The sequence below is a fragment of the Muntiacus reevesi genome, chromosome 20, assembly GCF_963930625.1.
Source record: "Muntiacus reevesi chromosome 20, mMunRee1.1, whole genome shotgun sequence".
In the NCBI taxonomy this organism is placed as follows: domain Eukaryota; kingdom Metazoa; phylum Chordata; class Mammalia; order Artiodactyla; family Cervidae; genus Muntiacus; species Muntiacus reevesi.
In genome coordinates this window covers 29,571,577-29,596,622 of record NC_089268.1, presented here as the reverse complement: position 1 = coordinate 29,596,622, position 25,046 = coordinate 29,571,577, and the positions used below count along the sequence as shown (strand labels likewise).

Genomic DNA, 25,046 nt, shown 5'->3' with positions numbered 1-25,046 from the left:
CATAAGGCTGGCAGTAGCCAGATGAAGGGACAATACTTGGGTTTCAAGGTCCCATCCCTCGGTAATGAAGACACCCTGTATGTGTGTCAGCCCCACCCTGAACCTGGCACTACAGCCTTGATATCTGATTTTCTCTGAGGCCAAAGTCCTTGGTTATTTAATAGGGAGAGAAGTGTCCATGTCAGGGTGTATTTTGGGTGACAATTCAGGCTTTGATTTTGACACTGGATGGACACCAGCTTGTGTGCACAGCACTGGCCCGCCGCTGGGAGCCTGAGGAGAGCCTGGGCAGGTCTCTGGGAAGGAGGTCTGAGGGGAGGGCAGGTGCCCAGGCATCAGCCCTGTGGCCACACGGGGGCACGACCACTCTTCCCTCTCCAGTTCTGCACAGAGAAGGCAGAGGGTGCATTGTGGTCTGAGTCCGACAGAGAGGGCTGCTCTGGTCCAATGAAGGGGTGAAGGTGCTTTCTGAGCAGCTCTGGGGTCAGGCTCCAGGGTACAGCAAGGATTAGAGGAGAGGAGAGGCCTGGAGCCCTCCCTGTATCTCGGGTTTCTATCTTTTCTCTCCATGTCTCCTCTCTGAAGCTCATTGATGAAAACATCCTGGAAAGTTGATAATAATTTCTTCTACTTCCAGTTCATTTCTAGCTGATAATAAATGGTGCTTTCATTTTAGTATAGTTTCAGATTTACAAAAAAGTAGCAAAGTTAGTAGAGAGTTACTATGTATCCCACACTCTGTGAGGACATTTTATACCACCATCATACATTCCTCACAGCTGATGACCAATATTGATACAGTGTTACTAAACTCCAGAATTTATTTCGACTTCATTAGTTTTCCTATAACCTGATCCAGGATCCTATCAAAGACACATATTGAGTCTGAATTGTGTCTCCTTCAGGCTCCTCTGGCTGTGACAGTCACACAGACTTCTCTTGTTTTTGATGAGTTTGATGTTTTGGGGAGTACTGCTCAGAGACAGTACTGGGGCAAAGGGTTTTGGGGAAGAGGACCACAGAGATGAGTGACATTCTCCAGTCACCATGGGAGATGAGTGACATTCTCCAGTCACACTGTCCACCCGAATATCACTAATAAGTTCACTTCATTACCTGGCTAAGGTACATTTCCCAGGTTTCTTTGTGAACTTCTATTTTTACTTCCCCACTTTCCACCCTGTGATCTTTAGAAGAAAATCACTGTGTGCAGCCCACACGTACGGGGCACTCTGACATACACATTGGTGTGCAGAGGTTTGTGCAAATATTTTGTTTTCAAATGAGTTGGAGAAATACTACATTGATCAGTAGACAGGATGGAGAGTTTCTGTGTAGCTTCGTTAGAAACTGCTGACTCTCATTTCTCGTGGCTGCACTGCTTCTTATTCCTGCCCCAGTGGGTGAGGGTTTCTGCTGCTCTATGTCCTTCTGCTGCTCCAACCTTGGCATCACCAGTTCTTGGATTGTGTATGTTCCATCAGGTGTGATGCACATTATTGTCTTTGTAATTTACATTTCCTATCAACATAAGATGTTTAACATCTTTTCATATACATTTCCATTGTTATGTCTTCTAGAAGAGGTGTCTGTTCAGACTTTGTTTTTAAATACTTATTTTCATTTTGTTGAGTTGAAGAGTTCTATGTATATTCTAAAACAAAGTCCTTTATCAGATTTCCATGATGAGCCATCATTCCCTGGTAGCTCAGACGGTAAAGCATCTGTCTACAATGCAGGAGACCCAGGTTCCATCCCTGGGTTGGGAAGATCCCCTGGGAAGGAAATGGCAACCAACTCCAGTACTCCTGCCTGGAAAAATCTCATGGACAGAAGAGCCTGGTAGGCTACAGTCCATGGGGTCGCAAAGAGTCAGACACTTCTGAGCGACTTCACTTTTTTTCTTTCACTTTATCAGATATGTGAATTTGTAATAATTTCTCCCAGGCTGTGGCCTGAGCTCTTTTACTGATATAACAGTATTCATTAATGAACAGTATATTTTTCTGGAAAGAAAAATGAGAAATTTCTAACTGCATTTGTTTCTGAGTAGAGGACTTGAGTGAATGGGGAGTGAGGGGAAAGACACGAATTATTTATTTTTGTATATGCTTGAGATCTTTTCAGTTCTCTCGTGTCCTGGTAAGTAATGCTTACAAAAATTACATGGGATTAAAAATCCCGTACATTTGTAAACACTTGACAGATCACCTTCAGCTCATACCCTAGGACATACATTCTGATCCTCTAGCTGGGCTGGAGCTCACCACCCATCTGTGTTCTTCTCCTGTTGGACATAATTCATCTCACAGATCAGCATCAGACAAGGACATCTGAATGTGTGACACAGAGAGACAAAACCAGAACACGACGGCATTCTGTCTGAGCTCAGACCCACCAGGCAGCCCTGTGCCCTCACCATGTACCAAACCTCCCCCTGAGCTGATCCAGAGACCACCGCCTCCTCCCAGTCACTGCTGTGTCCTCGCTCTAGTCTGCCCTCCCTATAGCAGAGGCTCATGAGGTGCCCAGTCCTGGAATTGCCCCCACTTCCCGACAACACCCAGTCTAGAGTAGGCAAGTCTTGCATAGATGCTTCTCAGAATCAAAGCCCACATCCTGTATATCAGTGGTCCTCAACGTTTTGGCAACAGGAACTGATTTCATGGAAGGCAATTTTTCCATGGACCAGGGGTGGGAGGAATAGTTTCAGGATGTTTCAAGCACAGTATATTTATTGTATACTTTATTTCTAATCTAATGTTGGCACTGATGATAGGAGGTACCGGTCCAAGCTCAGAGTTTGGGGACTCCTGGCTGTATGTGTTCTAATACCTTACAAGGACACTATCGTCCCTGATGCTGTGTAATCTCCCTCACTGTATCCAGTATAAATCCAACTTGATTGCCCACAGATTTGCTTCTGGTGACCTTTGGCTGAAGAACATTGAGACATGTCACCTGTTTGCCAAAAATTTTTATGTGTCTCCACTGGAAGAGGGATATATGTTTGTATCTTGTGAGTGTCTGATTGACATAGGAAAGATTTATATGCTGTGATGATTTTAATCTTTGGTTCACAAAACTCTTCATTCCACAAGTGTAAAATAATTATGTATATTTTTGTCTAGGAGAGAGGGGTCCAAGGTTGAAGGGAAACAGAACTGATGGAATTTGGGCAGAAAATATAGCAGGAGCAGTAAGTTAAAAGTAATAACGTGGTGGATTCTAACATTGTATCTTCTGCTTCACAACTTTACAAGTATGTACAAGTCCCACAAAGTATTGATACCTGTTGTGTTCAATAAATACGTCCTCTTGGGCTAAATGAGGACTTCTGTGTGCCCTTATGTTTACCAAGTTAAGGAAAACACCAAGAGCTCAAGGATTATATCTAGTGATGGGCAGTTTTGTACATTTACGACCTTAGGGTGATAAACCATGGTTTGGCTAATGCTGGAACATTCTATCTGTTAAAATAGACATTAAAGAAGATTTCAGAGCATGCTGTATTTAAAGCTATATCTAAGACCTGCATAGACAAATCCAAGACTTCAATAGTAAGATTATTTTAATGTGCATTAATGAGTCACACAGTATCTTTTAGGGGAAAGAGACAGAAGATTAATTAACAACATTCTGGATATCCATTGACCAATATGCTAGGTAGTAGCCACATATTGCTATTTAAATTAAAATAAATAAAAGTGCTCAGCACAACAGACACTTTAAGATGTAAATAGCCTCACGTAGCTACTGGCTACCTGACCGGACAGCACAGACATAGAACAATTCTTTCATCACAGAATGTTCTGTTGGAATGGACTGCTCTTCATGATTTGTTGGCCTCAAGTCAGGTGCATTAGACCACGTGAGATGAAAGGGCCAATATTACTTTTCTTAGACACTACGTCAGATTTCTGTCTGGAATATGAATACATATTAAGCTGGTGTGTAACAAAGTCAAAGTAGGTTATGAGGGGTCTGGCGCCTTCAGGTACAAACTGTCCCCAATTCCAAAGGGAAACACCTGTCCCCCCACCTCCCTTCCCAGACTGAGCACATCTCTGGCATCACTTTCTAGGGGTGAGTTCTCTCCTAGAGGAGCCCAGGGGCAGGGCCCTCAGTTAAGATTGGGGAGGCACGGAGTCCAGCTCAGGAAAAAGCATGTTCCAAAATGAAGAGGAGGCAAAGGCAGGGATCAGATGGGAGACGCCCAGATTCATTCAGAACAGCAGTTCTCAGAGTGTAGCCTGTGGAACCCTTGACGTCACTGAGACCCTTTCATGAGATCCCTGAGGTGAAACCTACTTTCATAGCATCACTCGGATATTATTTGACTTCTCACTATGTTGACATTTGCTTTTATGTATCACTTAGCAATAACAGAATATGGTAGCAAACTGCACTAGTAACTACTTTCACCAAAGCTTTCTTGTAGAAAAAAAGAAAACCAATAATCAGGTTTGCTTTAAAACATCCAGAGTGACACATTAAAAATTCTTATCTGTCCTTAATAAACCAAAATGGAAAAAATATGAAAAAGAATATAAATATATATACACATGTATAAGTGAATCACTTTGCTGTACAGCAGAAATTAACATTAGAAATCAAATATCCTTCAAGAAAATAAATTTTTAAAAATAAAATAAATAAAAATGCTTATGTTTCCTAATCATCATTCTTAAATACACATTTTGAAAGCATCTTCTGTGATGAGATGGAAAGTACATACCGAGCACTTCTACTAAACTTCAAAGTGCTATGGCCCAAGAAAAAATTCTGTGTGCTCTGAAGTACCCTCTTTTTCATGGAAAACAACTGTTCTTGAAAGAATGAATGAGCAGAAAGATCTGTATAATTTAGAAACAATGTATTACTTTGTAAAAATCTTCTATTAGTACAAGAGATATTCAATGAGCAAAATAGGCTTATGGATTTTAATGTAACAGAATAGAAAATAGTCATTGATATTGTTTCAGGTCCACTGCTGAAAAAACCTTTGAGAAACTACAATTTGTATAGTTTTACTTTTGTATCCAAGATGAACATCCACAATTATCTGAAAAGTTTATTCCTACTTATGTGCGGGCTTTTTCACTTTCACAGACTACCATCAAAATAACAGATTCAATGCAGACGCAAACCTGAAAATCCACTGATCTTCTAGTGAAAGAGACAGGAAAGATACTTGGAAAAAATGGAAAAAGCTCTATGCCTCTCACTACCCTGTTTATTTTGGGAACTAGTTATTCATATTAAACACATGGGTTATTAATATCATAACCAGCCTTTAGGACTTCCCTGGTGGCTCAGACGGTAAAGCATCTGCCTACAATGTGGGAGACCCACATCTGATCCCTGGGTTGGGAAGATCCTCTGGAAAAGGAAATGGCAACACATTCCAGTACTCTTGCCTGGAAAATCACATGGACAGAGGAGCCTGGTAGGCTACAGTGCATGCGGTCGCAAAGAGTTGGACACGACCAAGCGACTAAACTTTCTTTCTATTAATATTATTCTAAATAAACAAACAATAATCTGCAAAGTGTATTATTCGTAGTATGGAAAATATGCATTGAAGTGGTCATAAATACTATCCTTGGGGTCCTCACTAATTTGTAAGATTGTGTAGATATTTTAATCAAAATCTCAAACAGCCCCAGAGCTAGGACTCAGGGAGACAGGGGGACAAACAGCTCTTGGAGGGGAGTTCAGTTCAGTTCAGTTGCTCAGTCATGTCCGACTCTTTGTGACCCCATGGACTGCAGCACACCAGGCTTCCCTGTCCATCACCATTTCCTGGAGCTTGCTCAGACTCACGTCCATCGACTCAATGATGTCATCCAACCATCTTATCCTCTGTCATTCCGTTCTCCTCCTGCCTTCAATCTTGCCCAGGATAGGGGTCTTCTTCAATGAGTCAGTTCTTTACATCAGCTGGCCAAAGACTGGAGTTTCAGCTTCAGCATCAGTCCTTCCAATGGATATTCAGGACTGATTTCCTTTCAGATTTCCTGGTTTATCTCCTTGCAGTCCAAGGGACTCTCAAGAGTCTTCTCCAACAGCACAGTCCAAAAGCATCAATTCTCAGTGCCCAGCTTTCTTTATAGTCCAACCCTCACATCCATACATGACTACTGGAAAAAATATAGCTTTGACTAGATGGACCTTTGTTGGCAAAATAATGTCTCTGCTTTTTAATATATTGTCAAGATTGGTTGTAGCTTTTCTTCCAAGTAGCAAGCATCTTTTAAATCATGGCTGCAGTCACCATCTGCATGATTTTGGAGCCCAAAAAAATAAAGTCTGCCACTATTTCCATTGTTTCCCCATTTATTTGCCATGAAGTGATGGGACCAGATGCCATGACCTTAGTTTTCTGAGTGTTGAGCTTGAAGCCAACTTTTTCACTCTTCTCTTTCACTTTCATCAAGAGGCTCTTTAGCTCCTCTTTGCTTTCTGCCATAAGGGTGCTGTCATCTGCATATCTGAGGTTATTGATATTTCTCCTGGCAATCTTGATTCCAACTTGTGCTTCATCCAGCCCAGCATGTCACATGATGTACTTTGCATGTAAGTTAAATGAGCAGGGTGATAATATATAGCCTTGACGTACTTCTTTCCCAATTTGGAACCAGTCTGTGTTCCATGTCCAGTTCTAACTGTAGCTTCTTGACCTGCACACAGTTTTCTCAAGAAGGTAGGTCAGGTGGTCTGGTATTCCCGTCTCTTGAAAAATTTTCCACTGTTTGTTTTGATCCACACAAAGGCTTTGGCATAGTCCATAAAGCAGAAGCAGATGTTTTCTCTCTTGCTTTTTCAATGATCCAGGGGATGTTGGCACTTTGATCTCTTGCTCCTCTGGCTTTTCTAAATCCAGCTTTTCTAAATGTAAGCTTGAATATCTGCACGTTTAGGGTTCAGGTTCTGTTGAAGCCTGGTTTGGAGAATTTTAAGCATTACTTTGCTAGCATATGAGATGGGTGTAATTACCGGGTAGCTTGAACATTCTACCTAGCAGGAGGGGAGGGATCAGGGCAAAGTCCCAGGTCCCTGGAGGGCAAGCCGCTCAGGATCTCAGGGTCAAGGGCGGAGTCAGGGGCTGGGACGCTCCGAGTTGGGGATTCCCCGTCTCCTCCAGTTTCACTTTCTCTCTCACAACCTGTGTTTAGCCCTGCTGCCTGGACACTCGTGATGCGGCTCCAGTTCTCACTGCCACTGGGTGCCCGGTTTCTAGAAAAACAAATCAGCGTCTCCGCGGATCCTGGTTATAAAGTCTCCACCAACCCGCCCAGACTGCTTCTTCCTAGACCCAGAGGATGCCAATCATGGTGTTGCAGGAAGGGGGACGCCTTCCAGGGCCCGAAACTGGGCTCTTGTCTAACACTCGGAAATGAATTGTCCGAGGAGACACATGCTGACAAAGCAAGAGATTTTATTGGGAAAGGGCACCCGGGTGGAGAGCAGGAGGGTAAGGGAACCCAGGAGAACTGCTCTGCCGCGTGGCTCGCAGTCTTGGGTTTTATGGTGATGGGATTCATTTCCGGGTAGTCTTTGGCCAATCATTCTAATTCAGAGTCTTTCCTGGTGGCGCACGCATCGCTCAGCCAAGGTGGATGCTAGCAAGAGGGATTCTGGGAAGTGGACGGACAGGTAGTGTCTCCTTTCGATCTTTCCCGAACTCTTCCGGCTGGTGGTGGCTTATTAGTTCCATATTCCTTATCAGGATCTCCTGCCATAAAACAACTCATGCAAATGGTTACTATGGTGCCTGGCCAGGGTGGGCAGTTTCAGTCAGCGTGCTTCCCCTAACAACTCCCCCCTGAGAGACTTCACACTCAAGATGCTTCTTGGGAATTGGGGCGGAGGTCTCTTTCTTCTGTAACTTCTTCCTGCTGTGCCTGGGCGTAGGCCTGCCTAGCAGAGCAGAAGTCTCTCTATACCTGATCTAAGTTGGGGTGTTTTATATCTGAAACCAGCTTTTACTCTTGTAATAACAGCGACTTAGTTTGAAACTGTCAGCGCCTCTCAGAGGTAAAATAGACAGGGGCCAAACAGGAGACCTAACAGGATGGTCATCACTGGTCCCCAGAAACAGGAGGCATCGCTGGGATGATTGGCTGGTGGTCAAGCAACAGAGCTGTGTTCTAAGAATCTTATGTTTAGTCTGAAGTTACCATCTTTCACCTGGGTGGGGGCTCTAGTTCTGTAGAAGAACTCAAAAGACATTGCTATGCATATTTTTTTTTTTTTTTTTTTTTTGAGTAGGAACCAGGACCCGTCTCAAGGCTGTACCACCATTTGATTGTTTTCCCTCTGTTTTTATATTTTTTTCCTTCTCTGATTGGCAATTGTTTGAATCTACCCTTTGGAACTCAGGGAAGGTCAAGGAGGCTGAATAAAGCCTATATTTTACAGTACAGCAGATCTGTACTCCAGAGTCGCCACCCCGCAGAGTCCTGTTCAGTTTTATTTAGGGAACAGGGCAACTATGACTGTGATAACTTTTTGTCAAAATGGGGCATAGGATCGCCTCAGCTTGGAGAAGAGACACTGAATTGGAAGTATTCCTGAGTTCTAAGTCTTAGATCTGAGTCTTGTATGATTAAAATCTCAATCTCTTGGTCTGCCATTTTGTTGTAACATACCCAGTTAGTAGTAGCTGGAGAAGGGATAACTGGAGTTTTAATAGACAAAGTAAATCTCTTTCTTTTAGAAGAATAGGCCTGAAATCCAGTCCGGACCTGGCACTTCAGGGAGACTTGTAGCCAGGTGGCCAGTTGCCTAGTTTTATAAAAAATAAGATAGAAGTTACTAGCTTCCAGCAGACACTTTTGAGAATGGTAGCATCTAAGCCTGACACGACTCAGAAAACTCAAGTGTTTAGCAATACAACGTCTAATCTGAAATTATACCCATAGTAACACCTGGTTATTTTCCAGGATGTCTGAACCATAGCTGAGTACTCTATTTTGACTTTTAATTGTAAAATTTTTTTTTAATAGCCAAAGCAGATGGCACCATTAATGATGTCAGTGTTTCTCTAGGTATGAGAAGATGCAAGAATTGGGACTCATAAAATCTCTTGAAAAGATCTAACTATCTGAAGGCCTGTTCTGCCAGTTTTTCCCAGAGCACGGAGCGCCTCATTCCTTATCTTTACCCTGAACTCCTTTCAGGGCCGTTGAAAGTCAGCAGTTGCAATGGCCATGATATAATCACTGTAGATGTAGATGGCAAGTGTCAATCTTCAGTTGGCAAAGCCCCTTTTTGCTCACAAACTTGACGACGACTTTGAGGGGGGCATTTCATGACCATTTTATCCCATGGTGCTGAGAATGTCCATTCTCAGGTTTGGCAAAGATTTTGTCGACCGGCTTCTCAATGTGCTGTTACTGGATTAGGCCATAAAACAGTATCTAAAATTCTCTGGACCACCTGTCTTACTAGCCTCTTGGTCCAGGAAAACATTCCCTCTTGTTGCTTTTTCTCATATCTAGAGTTACACTGTCATCATCATCGATTTCATAAGGAACTATATATTATTTTATCAGAGGCCTCAGTCACACATTTGGCAGTGTAAGAAACAGCAATTTTGTAAAACAGGTGAACAAAGAACATAGCCAGCAGTATTAGTAAAGTCACGAGTAAGACTTAAGAGCTTCCATTAGATGTAGCCCAGTATATCCCAGGTCGTCTGACTTAGTCTACTTTGTACGAATCTTTATCTTTTAGGGAAATTATACATTGGCACCACCATCTATAAGGCACATAGCCCAGTTTTTTTAGTGTTACTAGACTGATTATCCTTAGTATGATTTAATTGTTTTTAACACAGAGGAGACTTTAAACCTAAATTACCATAGCTTAGTGTTATCTATATAAATCTATCTCATAATTGTGGGAGACTTTTTTCTCCTTTGCTAAAACTTTTTTTGTTGCTCTGATTGAGCTTGAGGAATAGAAAAAGGCTCAAATTTATGGCCAGAGTCAGAGTAGGCATTATTAATTGGCCCAGTGAGGGGATCTCGTCTGGTAGTATCACAGTGACCTGAATATGACTATAATTTTCTTTTTTTAAGTAAATTTCCTCAGGGCCAACCAGTTAGAGTCTTGTAGTAGAGAAATTTACCAAGGTAACCCAGAAATAGATACAGGTAATTGGCCACAAACCCACCAATTGGATTGATTTTTAAAACTAGCATAGGATCAGGCCTATGATAGAAAAGCATTTGATTTATATGCAAAGGTCTAAGAAGTCAAGAAAACATTATAAATGATCATATGAATCAGGTCCAGCATCTTGGACAAGCTGTCTACCTCTGATGTCGTTGTCGTCTCATCCTGGTGTACTGTAGTTTCTCTTGTTTGAGCATCATTTTAAGGTGAGATCAGGTCAGCTGTCTTCTCTATAGACCAATCCAGTGTAGGGGCCTTTGGAAGTGGGAATTAATCTAAGAGTTAATTTTTTTTAGTTTCATTGTGCAAGAGCTAGTTAAGAGTACCTGATAAAAAGTCCTTCCATCCAGGTTGGAGACAGTCCCTTAAATTATGTCTTTTTCCAGTCCTAGTTGCAGGTCATGAGGCATCTAATCTTCATCCAAAGATAGATTATTGAGGTAAGCTTCAGAAACAAACTTAGGGTGTTCTTTAAGAATTTAATTAAATTTTGCATTAATATCACATAACAGCAAAGAACTATCTAAGAAATGAGTCTTACTACATGCAGACCTCCATGAACAAACTGGGATTTAACATTTTTTGAAATATCTTTTTTCCCAAAGTTACCCTCATTTTTATCAAATATAACCAAATTAAGGCTATTTTGTTTGCAAAATAGGTCTGTTCTCACTAATTTTGGTCTGATGATTTATATAACCATAATTGATTATAGACTTTTTATTTTGCTGAAACACCTATAGAATCTCAGACTGAACTTTTAATATAAAACAGGGCTGGGAAACTCACACCAAAGGCTTATCACAGATTTTGAATAACAAATCTAGGTGAACTCTTCTCTTTTTAAGGTCTCAAAAATTCCTTGAGATTTTTGTACCTGTTAGTGAGATAACATTTTTAGCTCATTTGATAAACTTACTGGAAACTTAAAGAGTTTCAAATTTCTGGAGGAGTCAGATAGAGAGAAAATATAATTGTTTTGTTCCTAATGTATAATTTTACCAAATTATTTTCATAATTAGTTTGAGAGGAATGTTTTCCTTACTCCCGGAAAACACAAGATTTAAACCTGTAATTTTTCAGATAGAAACCATAAAAATTATAAGCATATTCGCTGGTTCATTTAGTCCTTTGTTAACTTTTGTGAAGTCATCAGGTTTCTCATTAGAACACCAAGACATTTCAAAATGTTAAGAACTCCATATAATTTCTAGGATATCTGTATTAGTAATTTTACTATACATTATAACATGAGCAGATTTTTTGTTCATTTGATAATCTTTTTTATGTAATTTAACCAACCAAATAAACACAGTTTAATATCTCTCTTTGGGATGTTTCAGGGGCCCTCTGAAGCACCCCAAAGTTAGCTAGAGGTCAAAGGAACTTTAAAAGAATTCGATTTAGGAATTTTTATCGAAAAGATCAATTAAAAGCGTTTATAACATTTGGTCAGATTTAGTCAATGTTGATGGCTATATCATTTAGCTTGTTGATATGTCACAGTGGGCGTAAATACCAAGGCTCAAGGTCTAGTGAAACTCAGCTCCGCCATCTTGGACCTAATTGGCTCTAAGCACTTTTCTTACACCCATGTCATTCCTAACAAAATCTACTTATCTAACTAATTGTAATCCAATTTTAGAAAATCCTGATTATGCATAACTCTTTTTAATACTTTTTTCTGAAATACTTTTTACTGAAAGCACACTTCCTGCTTTCCTTTAGCAACCAAGAGCTAATTTTTATATTAGCATTTTATAGATTGGTGAGCATAAATACCAGTGATAAATTCTAAAACCCTTGCTTTCTTAAAACATTTTAAGATGGCATCAAACATTATTCATTTATGGTCCCAAATCTCTTTAGTTTTTCTGTAAAAGGAAATCAGTGTTTAGTAGTAAATGTTTCAAAATCTTATTTCATTTGGAAATGACCTAATTATTTAATAGACTTCCAATACTTGGTTTAGCACAACCCTTAGAAATTCAAGTTACGCCAATCTGGGGAGACTATTGTAGACAGATATTCTTAAAGAATACAAACTCATATCTCATTTACATTTTTTAGAAGTTTCTTCACTCGAGGTAATTTCCTTGTTGACAAACTTGTAACAGACATAATATATAACTTATATTAAACCTAGGTTTAATCTTCTTCTTGATGTTAATTACTCTAAGACATGTCTATATTAGATAGGTCAACAAACAAACATTAATATCAGATATTTAATACTGAATATTTCCCAGTTCACCTGAACCTGGAATTTATTGTTTAATTTAGAATTATTTGATTTGTAAGCGCTTACCTTTTTTAAGCCAATTAAATAGAGCTCATTTACAAATTAACCTAAAAAATATTACCCAGAGACAAAAACATACCAAGACATATTTAGACAGACACACTGCAAGATCTAGCTTCATTTTCGAAGTTTGGTCATGAATTAGATATTACAATATAAAATTTAAATAACATTTTAAAAGGCTTTTTTCCTTTTTCTCTCAGTCTCAGGTGTTAGAGATGGTCTACATAAGTGTTCCTGAGAACCCTGGTCTCAAGGCACAGGGAAAGAAAATCAAGTTTTAACAAAATGGCGGCAGGTCTAAATGGTGGCCAGACAAAGCAAAATGGCCGTCACAAATCACAACACAGAACAGAGTTAAAACACACACATATAAACCTGGCAGTCCTCATCAGACACTCCCTTAAATACAAGAATGCAGTCTCTCAGAAAACCTTCTATAGAGACACAGAACTTCAGATGTCTTCAAAGATTTCGAAAGGAGGAAAGGAAGCCAGGTTGAAAGAAGGAGGAGGAGGCGGGAAAGGGGGGCAAAAGGGGTGGCCTTACAGACGTCTCCTGCCACCTGCAGACACCCAGGCGTTACGGGGCTTTTCCCTGGGCTTCCAGAGAAGGGAGGACTGGAACTCGGCCCTACCAGAAACAAGACCAGAATTCGAGTTCTCTGCCAAGAGGAGGTGATCAGTCTCCAATCCACAGCTCAGGCTGAGGCCCTTCGACCAGATTCCTGCGTCCAGGACCGGGGGACTAGAAAAACGGGAAGGATAGGAAGGGCTAAGGAGAGGAAAGAGAGAGGGAAGGGGAGGGAGGTCAATAAAATCTCTTGTTCCTTACAGATCAGGGCACTCTGGCCAGTTGTCCACGTCAGGAGGAGACCAGGGACAAAAGGGTCCCAGTCGCGGCCGCTGGGTCTGGTCCATTGGCAGGCAAGCTGGCGCCTGAGTACCCCGAGTGGTCAGGATGTCAGTCTCAGCGAAGAAGATGTCCCTTCGTGGTCGCCATTTGTTGCAGGAAGAGGGACGCCTTCCAGGGCCCGAAACTGGGCTCTTGTCTAACACTCGGAAATGAATTGTCCGAGGAGACACATGCTGACAAAGCAAGAGATTTTATTGGGAAAGGGCACCCGGGTGGAGAGCAGGAGGGTAAGGGAACCCAGGAGAACTGCTCTGCCGCGTGGCTCGCAGTCTTGGGTTTTATGGTGATGGGATTCATTTCCGGGTAGTCTTTGGCCAATCATTCTAATTCAGAGTCTTTCCTGGTGGCGCACGCATCGCTCAGCCAAGGTGGATGCTAGCAAGAGGGATTCTGGGAAGTGGACGGACAGGTAGTGTCTCCTTTCGATCTTTCCCGAACTCTTCCGGCTGGTGGTGGCTTATTAGTTCCATATTCCTTATCAGGATCTCCTGCCATAAAACAACTCATGCAAATGGTTACTATGGTGCCTGGCCAGGGTGAGCGGTTTCAGTCAGTGTGCTTCCCCTAACAATGGGACCGGGAACCCTTCTCCTGCTCCTTTCGGGGATCCTGGTCCTGACCGAGACCCAGGCTGGTGAGTGCGGGGTCGGGAGGGAACGTCCTCTGCGGGGTGTGGCGAGGGGACCGCCCGGGAGTCTGGGGGGCAGTAACCCGGGGACGGAGCGACCCCGACGCCCCTGCCCAGACCCGCCCCTTCCCGGGTCCCGGCCTGTCCCTCCCTTGCTCCCCGACCCCTCCTTTCTACCCCTTTCGAAGATCCAGCCGTTTTCGACCTCTTCTATCTCACTGGCCGTCCGCCCCCTCCTCTCTCCCGGCCCCATCACCTCGGACCCGGGACCCGCGCCGTGAAGAGGGTCGGACCGGGTCTCACCCCTTCCCGCCCCCAGGCCCCCACTCCCTGAGGTATTTCTACACCGCTGTGTCCCGGCCCGGCCTCGGGGAGCCCCGCTTCATCGCCGTCGGCTACGTGGACGACACGCAGTTCGTGCGGTTCGACAGCGACGCCCCTAATCCGAGGATGGAGCCGCGGGCGCCGTGGGTGGAGCAGGAGGGGCCCGAGTATTGGGATCGGGAGACGCAGAAAGCCAAGGACTCCGCACAGACTCTCCGAGAGGGCCTGAACACCCTGCGCGGCTACTACAACCAGAGCGGGGCCGGTGAGCGACGCGGGCCCGGGTCCAGGTCACGGCCCCCACCTCCACGCCCCGGCGGAGTCGCCCCAGGTCTGCGGGTCCGAGGGTCACCCCAACACTGCGGAACATGCCCGGCACCCCGACCCGGGAGGAGCCGGAGGGACTTGACCCGGTTTCATTTTCAGTTTGGGTTTAATCACCGCAGGTGGTCAGGGCGGGTCAGGGTCTCACACGGTCCAGGAGACGTACGGCTGCGACGTGGGGCCGGACGGGCGCCTCCTCCGCGGGTACTTGCAGTACGCCTACGACGGCAGAGATTACATCGCCCTGAACGAGGACCTGCGCTCCTGGACCGCGGCGGACACGGCGGCTCAGATCACCAAGCGCAAGTTTGAGCAAGGCGGTCAGGCGGATCACGACAGAAACTACCTGGAGAGCACGTGCGTGGACTGGCTCCGCAGATACCTGGAGCACGGGAAGGACACGCTGCTGCGCGCAGGTACGAGGGGCGCGGGGCCCCCTGATCTCCCCTCGGGCTGGAGCTGGCTTCCCACGAGGAGAGGAAAATGGGGTCCCTGTGGGAACAGCGCCCCAGGTTCTTGTAAGGAGAAGGAGGAAATCCACCCAGGTTTTCATATTCTGTACACGATAGTCACCAGCGGCCCTACTGCTCTGAAGGACAATTAAGGAATCCACTGTCTTTGAGGAAGAAGCAGGAAACAAATCATCCCTGAAATAGCTGGTCAGCGGTGCCCTTTGACCCTGGCCACCAGCTTGTGATCCATGACTTTCTCTCTCAAGGCCTGTTCTCACCCTCAGAGCATCTAATGATGCCTGATTCCAGCTTTTCTGAGTCATTCAGCCTCCACCAGTCTGTATTCTCCCCCTCACATTTGTAGAGCTCCTATCCTAGTCTCTCATTCTAGAAATTTCCAAGGACTAATATAGATCCTCCCTGATCTCTGATTTGAGGCTTTTACTTAGTTCTTGTGCTGCTTTTTTCAACACCATGGTCTTGAATGTCCCATAGCTCAGAGGGTAAAAAAGTTCATACTACATCTGGGGATCTGATGTACAGCCTGGTGACTATAGTTAATAATAATCCTGTATTGTGTACTTTAAAATTGATCTTAATCATTGTCATCATCCCTGTCAAACAGACACACACATAAGGTAAGTTGATGGATACATTAATTACCTTCACAGTGTAGATATATATCAAAGCAACATGTAGTACACTTTAAATATGTACAGTTTTTGTTAAGTATACCTCAGTAAAGCTGGGGAAAAAATCAGTGTTCTGTCCTTTCTCAGGATGGTCACATGATGCTACTTCAGTGACCCATGGAGGTAACACAAACTGTAAATTTTCTGATTCTTCCTCAGACCCTCCAAAGGCACATGTGACCCGTCACCCCATCTCTGACCGTGAGGTCACCCTGAGGTGCTGGGCCCTGGGCTTCTACCCTGAGGAGATCTCACTGACCTGGCAGCATGACGGGGAGGACCAGACCCAGGACATGGAGCTTGTGGAGACCAGGCCTTCAGGGGACAAGACCTTCCAGAAGTGGGTGGCCCTGGTGGTGCCTTCTGGAGAGGAGCAGAGATACACGTGCCGTGTGCAGCACGAGGGGCTTCAGGAGCCCCTCACCCTGAGATGGGGTAAGGAGGCCGTGGGGTTGGAGCTTCCTCTCAGATAAAGCAGGAGCCCTTTTGGATACAGTTCAGCAATATCAGGACTCAAGCTGAGGACAGGGCCCCTTCCCTTTCCTCCACAGAACCTCCTCAGACCTCCTTCCTCACCGTGGGCATCATTGTTGGCCTGGTTCTCCTCGTGGTGGTTGTGGTGGTTGGAGCTGTGATCTGGTGGAAGAAGCACTCAGGTAGGGAAGGGAGGGAGGATCTGAGTTTTCTTGTCTCACTGGGGGTTTCAAGCCCAGGTAGACGTTTACCTGCCTGGTTACTGGAAAGTATGCTCCAAACATTCGTGGAGTATGGAGCTGATGCTAATATTTTTCTTCTCTAAAGCATGTGTGAAAATGAAAGAGAAATTTTTCACCTTTCTAATTCCAGTTAGGGACCAGGTTTCCAGCACTTGAAGGTCAAATGGAGGTCCTTGCTGAGGGCAGACCTCCAGGAGGATAGGTGGCCCAGTTCTTACACAGCTCCCTTCTCTGTGTTCCTGATCCTATCATGAGTTTTGACCACAGTTCCAGAAAGTTCTCTGGTGTTCAGGACTAGGGGTTGCTCTAGGATCTCATGACTCAGCCTTCCCCTTGGCCTCTCATGTGATATTTTCTTCTCACAGGTGAAAAAGGTCGAATTTACACCCAGGCTGCAAGTAAGTATGGAGGGGGTGATTCATGAGCCCCTTGTGAGGGTGCCGACAGGAGGCCCTGGGGGGCTCACCCTCCTCAAAGTTCCTTCTCTAGTTTCTCTCCTGTGGGTTCTGACCACGTCCTGGTTTTGTTCTCCTCCAGGCAGTGACAGTGCCCAGGGCTCTGATGTGTCTCTCACGGTTCCTACAGGTGAGACCCTGGAGGGTCTAGACGGAAGGGGGATTGGGGCAGAGGGGACACATTGGGTGGCAGTGATCTTTGAGTGGGACATGTGAGCATGTGGGGAGCTGTGGAGAATGTGAGTGCTTACATGACTAACCTGAACTGGGTCCTGATTCTTTTCTCTCACAGTGTGAGACAGCCGACTTGTGGGGACTGAGTGATGCTCGGTCCCACTTTGTGACGTCAAATCCCAGGACCCTCTTTCTGCAGCTGCGTCTGAATGTGTCTATGCTCCTATTAGCATAACATGAGGAAGTGGGGAGACTGCCCACCGCACCCCATCCCCACCCCGATGTGTGTTCTTCTCCCTCATCCACTGTCCTGTTCCAGCAGACTGAGCTGGACAGTCTCCATCCCTGTGTTTGGTTCACATGCACTGAGTAATGATGTCTTATTTCCTTACTGAAAATAAAATCTTTATATATGAATTTGTTTTTTCTAACTGGTGCCATGAAAGGGGATCAGATAATAAAGGTGAGGATTCCTAAAGTTTGAAAGAGGAAATAAATTGAAACACTGAGAACCTTCCAGATCCATCCACATGCTTTTGTACTGAGTCAGCTGCAGGAGGGACAGGAGGACGCTGTGAGGAGCTGTTGTGGACAGGGCCTGTGTCCAGTCAGTGATCAGTGCCTAGTGGGCTTTGACAATGGTCACTCCTGGTCTGGGCCCTCTTCTCCATTCCTTTGTCCTTGTCCCTTCAGTAAATGCTTGTCCTACTGTGACAGTCCATGATCTGTGATCATGGACTCAGAAGTCACCTCGACCTTATTGCAACTCCAGGACTACGGACAGGGTGGATTTCTTAATTGGTTAGCCTAGGCTCAGGCCTTGGTCTAATCCTTAGCTCCTTTCTTTCTTTCTTTTTTTTAATGCATTTATATTTTGCTTATTTAGTTATTGCTATTCTTGTTGTTGGTGTAATGACTGTTCTTTTTCATGTGGAGTCCTGATCTCATTCTTCTCTGGAGGACCCCATCTCTGACAGCAGCAGGGGTCACTTTACCTGTCATTTTCCCCACAAGTCCACGGGGTCCATGCACACAGGATACTCAGTGGTTCCAAGAGAGAAATTTCAGAGTTGTCCAGCTCTTGCACTCCTTTTAGAGATTTTGATGGATTCCTCTTTCCAGCTTTTCTCCATCTTTTTAAAGGAACCACATGCTGGAACTTGCAAAGAGGAAGGACCCAATAGTTTCATATCTTGACTTAATCCTTGCTGGATTTCTCTCTTCTCTGCAATCTGCCCCCTCTTCTGCCCTTACATCTTCTAAGGCTACTGTTGGCTCCCATCTCAACTCATGTATTTAGAAAACAGAGTCTAATGAAATCACAGCAGGTTGAATATAGGAGCAGGAAGTGAAGGATCTTCATTTCTGAAGAGATAAAGAGCCTTGTGTGTGGTGTGCAGGCTGACTGCTGTGGGAGGGAAGGGAGATCAGCCTTTGTAAGTAAAATACAGGCAGCACTGAGGTCAGTGCGAATGGATGTTGTGCTGTAACTGCCACAGGACAGCACGTGGCCTGAGGTCACATCAATAAAGACACTGTATTTAGAATAGGGAAGTGCTTTACACTGACCATTCATTCAACTGATATTTGTTGTGTGACAGAGATATGACACCCTCAATGAACCACAAACAAACCTTTTCAGCCATGTGCAGTGTGTTCTAGGGGGAAGGGGCAGAGTGTGTACCAGGAGACTAGTAAGAAGGGAAGTGTTTCCCTTAGAGGTTGGTAAGTGCTCTGAGGACTTTGACCCAGCATATAAGTGTGTGAGGACAGGAAAGGTGGCTGTGTTACTAGGGTGGACAGTGGGCCTCATTGGGAAAGTGACCTTTGAGTAAAGATGTGAAGGACATGAGGGAATGTCCACGAGGATGTCTGGGGGAGGATCTCTCCAGGCAGTGGAGCCTCCAGTGCAAATGCACGAGGGCAGGAGAGTGTCTGTGTTCGAGGGAGAGTCAGGAGGCAGGTGTGGCTGGATGAGCCAGAAGTTGAGATGAGATCCAATGATGGGCCAGATCCTGTGTGCCTCCAGGATGTTAGAAGGGGGTTGATTTTATCTCAGTAAGATATGAAGTTATAAGATGGTTTGAACAGAGGAGGACCTGGTGTGACTGCTCTCTAGAAGCGTCAGTCAGGCTGCTGTGCAGAGTCAGGAAGCGAAGGGTGAGGGAGGCGTAGAGGAAACTGTAGGAAACAGCACAGGGTCCAGGGTGGGGATGCTGGTGCTTGTCTGGGGTGTGAGGAGGGAAGATAATGGTGAGTGAGTGAATTCTTGATATATTCTGAAAATGCATTTTACAGCATTTCCTAGTGGATTAAATCTGAATCATGAAAGAATGAAGGAGGACCACAAAATTTGAGATTTGCAACTAGGCATGTGGGGCGCTCACTGTGGAAATGAGGGGACTCTGGAAGGGGCATATTTGAGGAGGTATCACCATCAACATCCAGTTTAGGAAAGTGGCAACTGAGTTGGGTTTACTAGTCTGGGGTTTATGTGAGATGACTTGACTGGAGAAATGTCAAGAGATGGAAGAGTTTGTTGTTTGTCCGTCACCCAGTCGTGTCCAACCTTTTGTGATCTCATGGACTGCAGCACTCCAGGCCTCCCTGTCCCTCACCCATCTCCCAAAGTCTGCCCAAGTTTATGTCAATTGCATCAGTGATGCCATCTTGTCATGTCATCCTGTAACACCGTCTTCATCTTCTGCCCTCAATCTTCTCTAGCATCAGGGACTTTTCCAATGAGTCAACTGTTCACATCAGATGACCAAAATACTGGGGCTTCAGCTTCAGCATTGGTCCTTCCAATGAGTATTCAGGGTTGATTTCCTTTAAGATTGATCTGTTTGAACCCCTTGCTGTCCAAGGGACTCTCAAGTGTGTTCTCCAGCACCACACTTTGAAGGCATCAATTCTTTGGCACTCTGCCTTCTTTTATGGTCCAGCTCTCACAACCATACATGACCACTGGGAAGACCACAGCCTTGACTCTAGGGACCTTTGTTGGTAGAATCATGTCTCTACTTTTCAACACACTGTCTAGGATTGTCATAGCTTTCCTTCCCAGAAGAAATCATCTTCTGATTTCATGGCTACACTCACCATCTGCAGTGATTTTAGAGCCCAAGAAGAGGAAATATATCACTATTTCTGCATTTTCCTCTTCTATTTGCCATGAAGTAATGGTGCCAGATGCCATGATCTTGGCTTTTTTAATATTTAGTTTTCAGCCAGCTCCTTCACTCTCCTCCTTCACCCTCATCAGGAGGCTATTTAGTTCCTCTTCACTTCTGCCATTAGAATGGTATTATCTGCATATCTGAGATTGTTGATGAAATAGGCAACACCATATAAATGATGTTTAAAGCCTTGAGAAGATGATGTCACAGATGAGGGGAGAATTGGCTACAGAAGGGGACAGACGAGGACTGAACCCTGGACCCCTGACACTATGGGAGCTGATCAGACCACACACCTGAGCAGACAGGACGGTTCTGACACCGCGTCTAGACGGCACATGGAATGAGGTCCCGATCTTCTGTGTGCACAGGACTCACCTGCACTCCTCTTAGAGATAGACTGTCTGAAACAGACTTATAAACTGGTTGGTGTTGATCTTCAGATCTCACATGTAGTTGCAAGAACATAGACCAGGATGCCCACATGGCTGTGCACCAGCCTCACCCATAGGGCTCGTTCATAGGAATTCCCGGACTCCATGCCCAACATCCTGAGATGTGGGTCTGGGAAGAGTCCTGAGTATTGTGTAACAATCTCTACAAGCAGTGCTGAGGTTCAGGCAGACTGGGATCCACTGACGTCAGTGATCAGAGAATGATCCAGGTGGGGAAGAGTTAAATACACAGTTAAATATTTTTCCTGAGAGGAAAGAGACAAAACATTTGGTGGGCGTTACATGTTGCTTCTACCGTGTGCTATCACCAGGTGGAAAACTCAGGAAGTGATTATCAACTCAGCATAAGGTCTCTGAGTTGCTAAGATCTAAATTTTCTCCACACACACACAGAAGAGGTAATTACATGACATGGTGCAGTTGTCAGACAAATCTATGGTGGTGATTATTTTGCAGTACAGAAATATATCAAATCAACAACTGTATACCATAAACTGACTCAGTATTGTATATCAGTCATAGTAAAGCAGAAGGAAAAGTCTCTGAATCCTCGCTCTCTGAGATTTTCCCTACGTGGTATTCTTACATAGTTTTGTGTGGGAAAAAAAGGATTTCAAGTTGTTCTAAATGGAAAAGAGTGAGGCAGACTCGTGGCTCGTTTTATTTCAGAAGAAGCCTCAGAACAACCCTGAGGCTACACAGTCGGGAACAGAATCAACAATTCCACCCAGGTCAGGTCCCACATAAGAACCCCTGCCCTGAAGGTGGGCACAGACACCACTGTTCACAGCACTGTCAGCCCTGATGCTGGACAATGGACCCTGCAGCTAGACCTGTTGTCTCTGCTGCTCCTGACACCTGGACAACACACTGCCACCTCCACCATGTGTGCCAAAGCATTCAGCCCAGCTCCAGCCTCTGTGTCACCATGTCCTGACTCAGAGTCCAGCATGTGGTCACCTGCCTGGTGGAGCCTCAGGCTCTTTCAACCTGCAGGAATGTTTGGAAGTAAGGTTTTCTGTCTTATGGAGGAAGGTGGTCTCTGTCTACTACCAAGATTGTCAAGTGTGGTGGTGGTGGTTTAGTCTACGAAGTCATGTCCGACTCTTGCAACTCCACTGACAATAGCATCCCAGGCTCTTCGTTCCATGGGATTCTCCAGGCAAGAGTACTGGAATGGGTTGCCATTTCCTTCTTCAGGGGATGTTCCCAACCCAGAAATCAAACCCAGGTCTCCTGCATTGCAGTAGATTCTTTACCGACTGAATGATGTGGGAAGCCCTAACTTGAAAGAGGTTACAGAATCTGGGGTTGGAGAAGGAGGGTGAAGGAGGGGAAAGAAAGACAAGTTTCAATTTTTGGAGCAGTGATCTAGATCAGAACTTAATCTGTTACCTTGTAATCAGCCTGGTTGGATGAATGAGTAAGTAACTAATAAATGACATCTTTCAGCTTCTTCTGTGATGTTCTGTTATGAGGTCCAGCTCTGTCTACTCCAGTTTATACTCTCAGATAATCAGAGTACACTTCTGAATGATGAAATGATTACTTAAAATGTCTTCTCCCTGCTGTTGTCTCTTTCCAGGCTTAAGACAAGACCTATAAGTCCTCATGGGATGCATACATATATACTGACATCTTACTACATGTTCGATCCCTGGGTTGGGAAGATACCCTGGAGAAGGAAAAGGCTACCCACCCCAGGATTCTGGCCTGGAGAAGTCCATGGGCTTCCATGGGGTCCATGGGGTTGCAAAGAGTCAGACACACCTAGCAACTTTTACTTTATTACATGTTAACTTTTGTATTTCTCTGTATATGCATTTTGCTGGGGAAAGTATCTATAAAATTGATCAATTTAGATGTGAACCACACAAACGTCTTTTAAAAATACTAGTTTGGACACCAAATTATAATCTCTGGCCCATGGAGAACTAATAATCCAGCAGTCTTAGCAGATCCAGTCATAGATAAAAACGCTCATCTTTTTCTTGGCAATTCCAATTCCAGTCTGGGTCAAGATAAGGTAGAAGTTTACTTGCTTACACTCACTTTCAATGTCTGTTTGTTTCTTACTGTGAGCTGATAGCAAACATTTCACAAACCAGCACTGGCTCACAGATGAGATAAAGTATTTTCCGGTGAGTGTATGCTCCTCGGTTCTTTGTCTCGTCACAACAAAAATTTGGAGTGACGGACATTAAAGCCCCCTCAGCGGGTCACAGCTCTCGGGTCTTGGACAGACCGTGTTATAGCTCTCAGGTCTCGAACGGACCGTGTTATAGCTCTTAAATAAATCAGTGTTACAGCTCTATTTTATTTAGATAATAGCAGGAAAATCCATCTTTGAGGTGTGAGGGCACGTCGATACAAAGACGTGAAGAGAAGAGTGCCCCATCGCGCAGGAGAGAGCAAGGGAGAAGAGCTTTGGTTCCTCTTTTTATATATTTCTCTTTCCCTGGGCCTGTCCTATGTAAATTGGGCCAGCCAGGAGTGTTGTTGGTTTTACCTGAGGTTCTCACTCCGGTCCTCGGACCTTCCTTTGTTCTATTTTCGCGGGTTTTTCCCTTCCAGGTCTTTTAGCCACCGCCATTTTGGACTCCTTTTCCCTATTCTTACTACCTAACATTCTCCCCTTAAGAAATGGGAGGCCCAATTCTTTGGGAATAGGGGCGTCAAGGTCTTTGGAAATAGGTGGCGGCAGCCCACCAGGCTCTGCTGTCTGTGGGATTCTCCAAGCAAGAACACAAGTGGGTTGCCATTTCCTTCTCCAATGCATGAAAGTAAAAAGTGAAAGTGAAGTCGCTCAGTCGTGTCTTTGCGACCCCATGGACTGCAGCCTACCAGGCTCCTCCGTCCATGGGATTTTCCAGGCAAGAGTACTGGAGTGGGTTGCCGTTGCCTTCTCCGAAATATTAGGCTGGTTTGTAACAAAGTCAAACTAGGTTATGAGTGTGTCTGGCACCTTCAGGTACAAACTGTTCCCAGTTCCAAAGGGAAAGCAGCTGTCCCCCCCCTCTCTTCCCAGACTGAGGACATCTTTGGCATCACTTTCTAGGGGGTGATTTCTCTCCTAAAGGAGACCAGGGGCAGGGCCCTCAGTTAAGTTTGGGGAGACAAAGAGTCCAGCTCAGGAAAAAGCATTTTCCAAAATGAAGAGGAGGCAAAGGCAGGGATCAGATGGGAGACGCCCTGGTTCATTCAGAACAGCAGTTCTCAGAGTGTGGCCTGTGGAACCGTTGATGTCACTTGAGACCCTTTCATGAGATCCCTGAGGTGAAAACTATTTTCAGAGCATCACTCAGATATTATTTGACTTCTCACTATGTGGACATTTGCTTTAATGTATAACTTAGCAGTAATGGAGACTATGGTAGCAAACTGCACTAGTAATTATTTTCACCAAAACTTTCTTGCAGAAAAAAGAAAACTAATAATCAGGTTCGCTTTAAAACATCCAGAATGACACATTAAAAATTCTTACCTGTCCTTAATAAACCGAAGTGGAAAAAATGTGAAAAAGAATATATATACACATGTATAAGGAATCACTTTGCTGTACAGCAGAAATTAACATTATAAATCAAATATCCTTGAATAAAATATATTTTTAAAAATAAAAAAATAAAATAAATGAAATAAATAAAAATGCTTATGTTTCCTAATCATCACTCTTAAATACACATTTTAAAAGTATCTTCTGTGATGACATGGAAAGTACACACCAAGCACTTCTACTGCATTTCAAAGTCCTACAGCCCAAGGAAAACTCTATGTGAGCTGAACTATCCTTTTTTGTGGAACACAACTGTTACTTGAAAGAATGAATGACAAAGAAAGATCTGTATAATTTAGTGAAACAGTGTATTACTTTGTAAAAATCTTATATTAGTAAAGAGATGCTCCATGTGCGAAATAGGCTGATGGATTTTACTGTAATAGAATAGAAAACAGTCAATGATATTGTTTCACGTCCATTGTGGAAAAAACCTTTGAGAAACTGCAATTTGTACAGTTTTAGTTTTGTATCCAAGATGAACATCTACAATTATGTGAAAAGATTATTAAAAAATACTATTCCTACATATATGGGGGCTTTTTCACTTTCATAGTTCAGTTCAGTTCAGTCGCTCAGTTGTGTCTGACTCTTTGTAACCCCATGAACCACAGCATGCCAGGCCTCTCTGTCCATCTCCAACTCCCAGAGTCCACCCAAACCCATGTCCATTGAGTTGATGATGCCAT

At 44.2% G+C, this 25,046-nt stretch overlaps 1 protein-coding gene and 1 pseudogene across 7 annotated transcripts in view; both read left to right on the top strand.

Moving 5' to 3' along the window:
- The window catches only part of LOC136151408 (BOLA class I histocompatibility antigen, alpha chain BL3-7), a 154,218-nt gene that overhangs the window by 34,607 nt on the left and 94,565 nt on the right, over positions 1-25,046 (top strand). The window lies entirely within an intron of this gene.
- On the top strand, positions 13,926-17,196 carry LOC136151410 (BOLA class I histocompatibility antigen, alpha chain BL3-7-like; annotated as a pseudogene).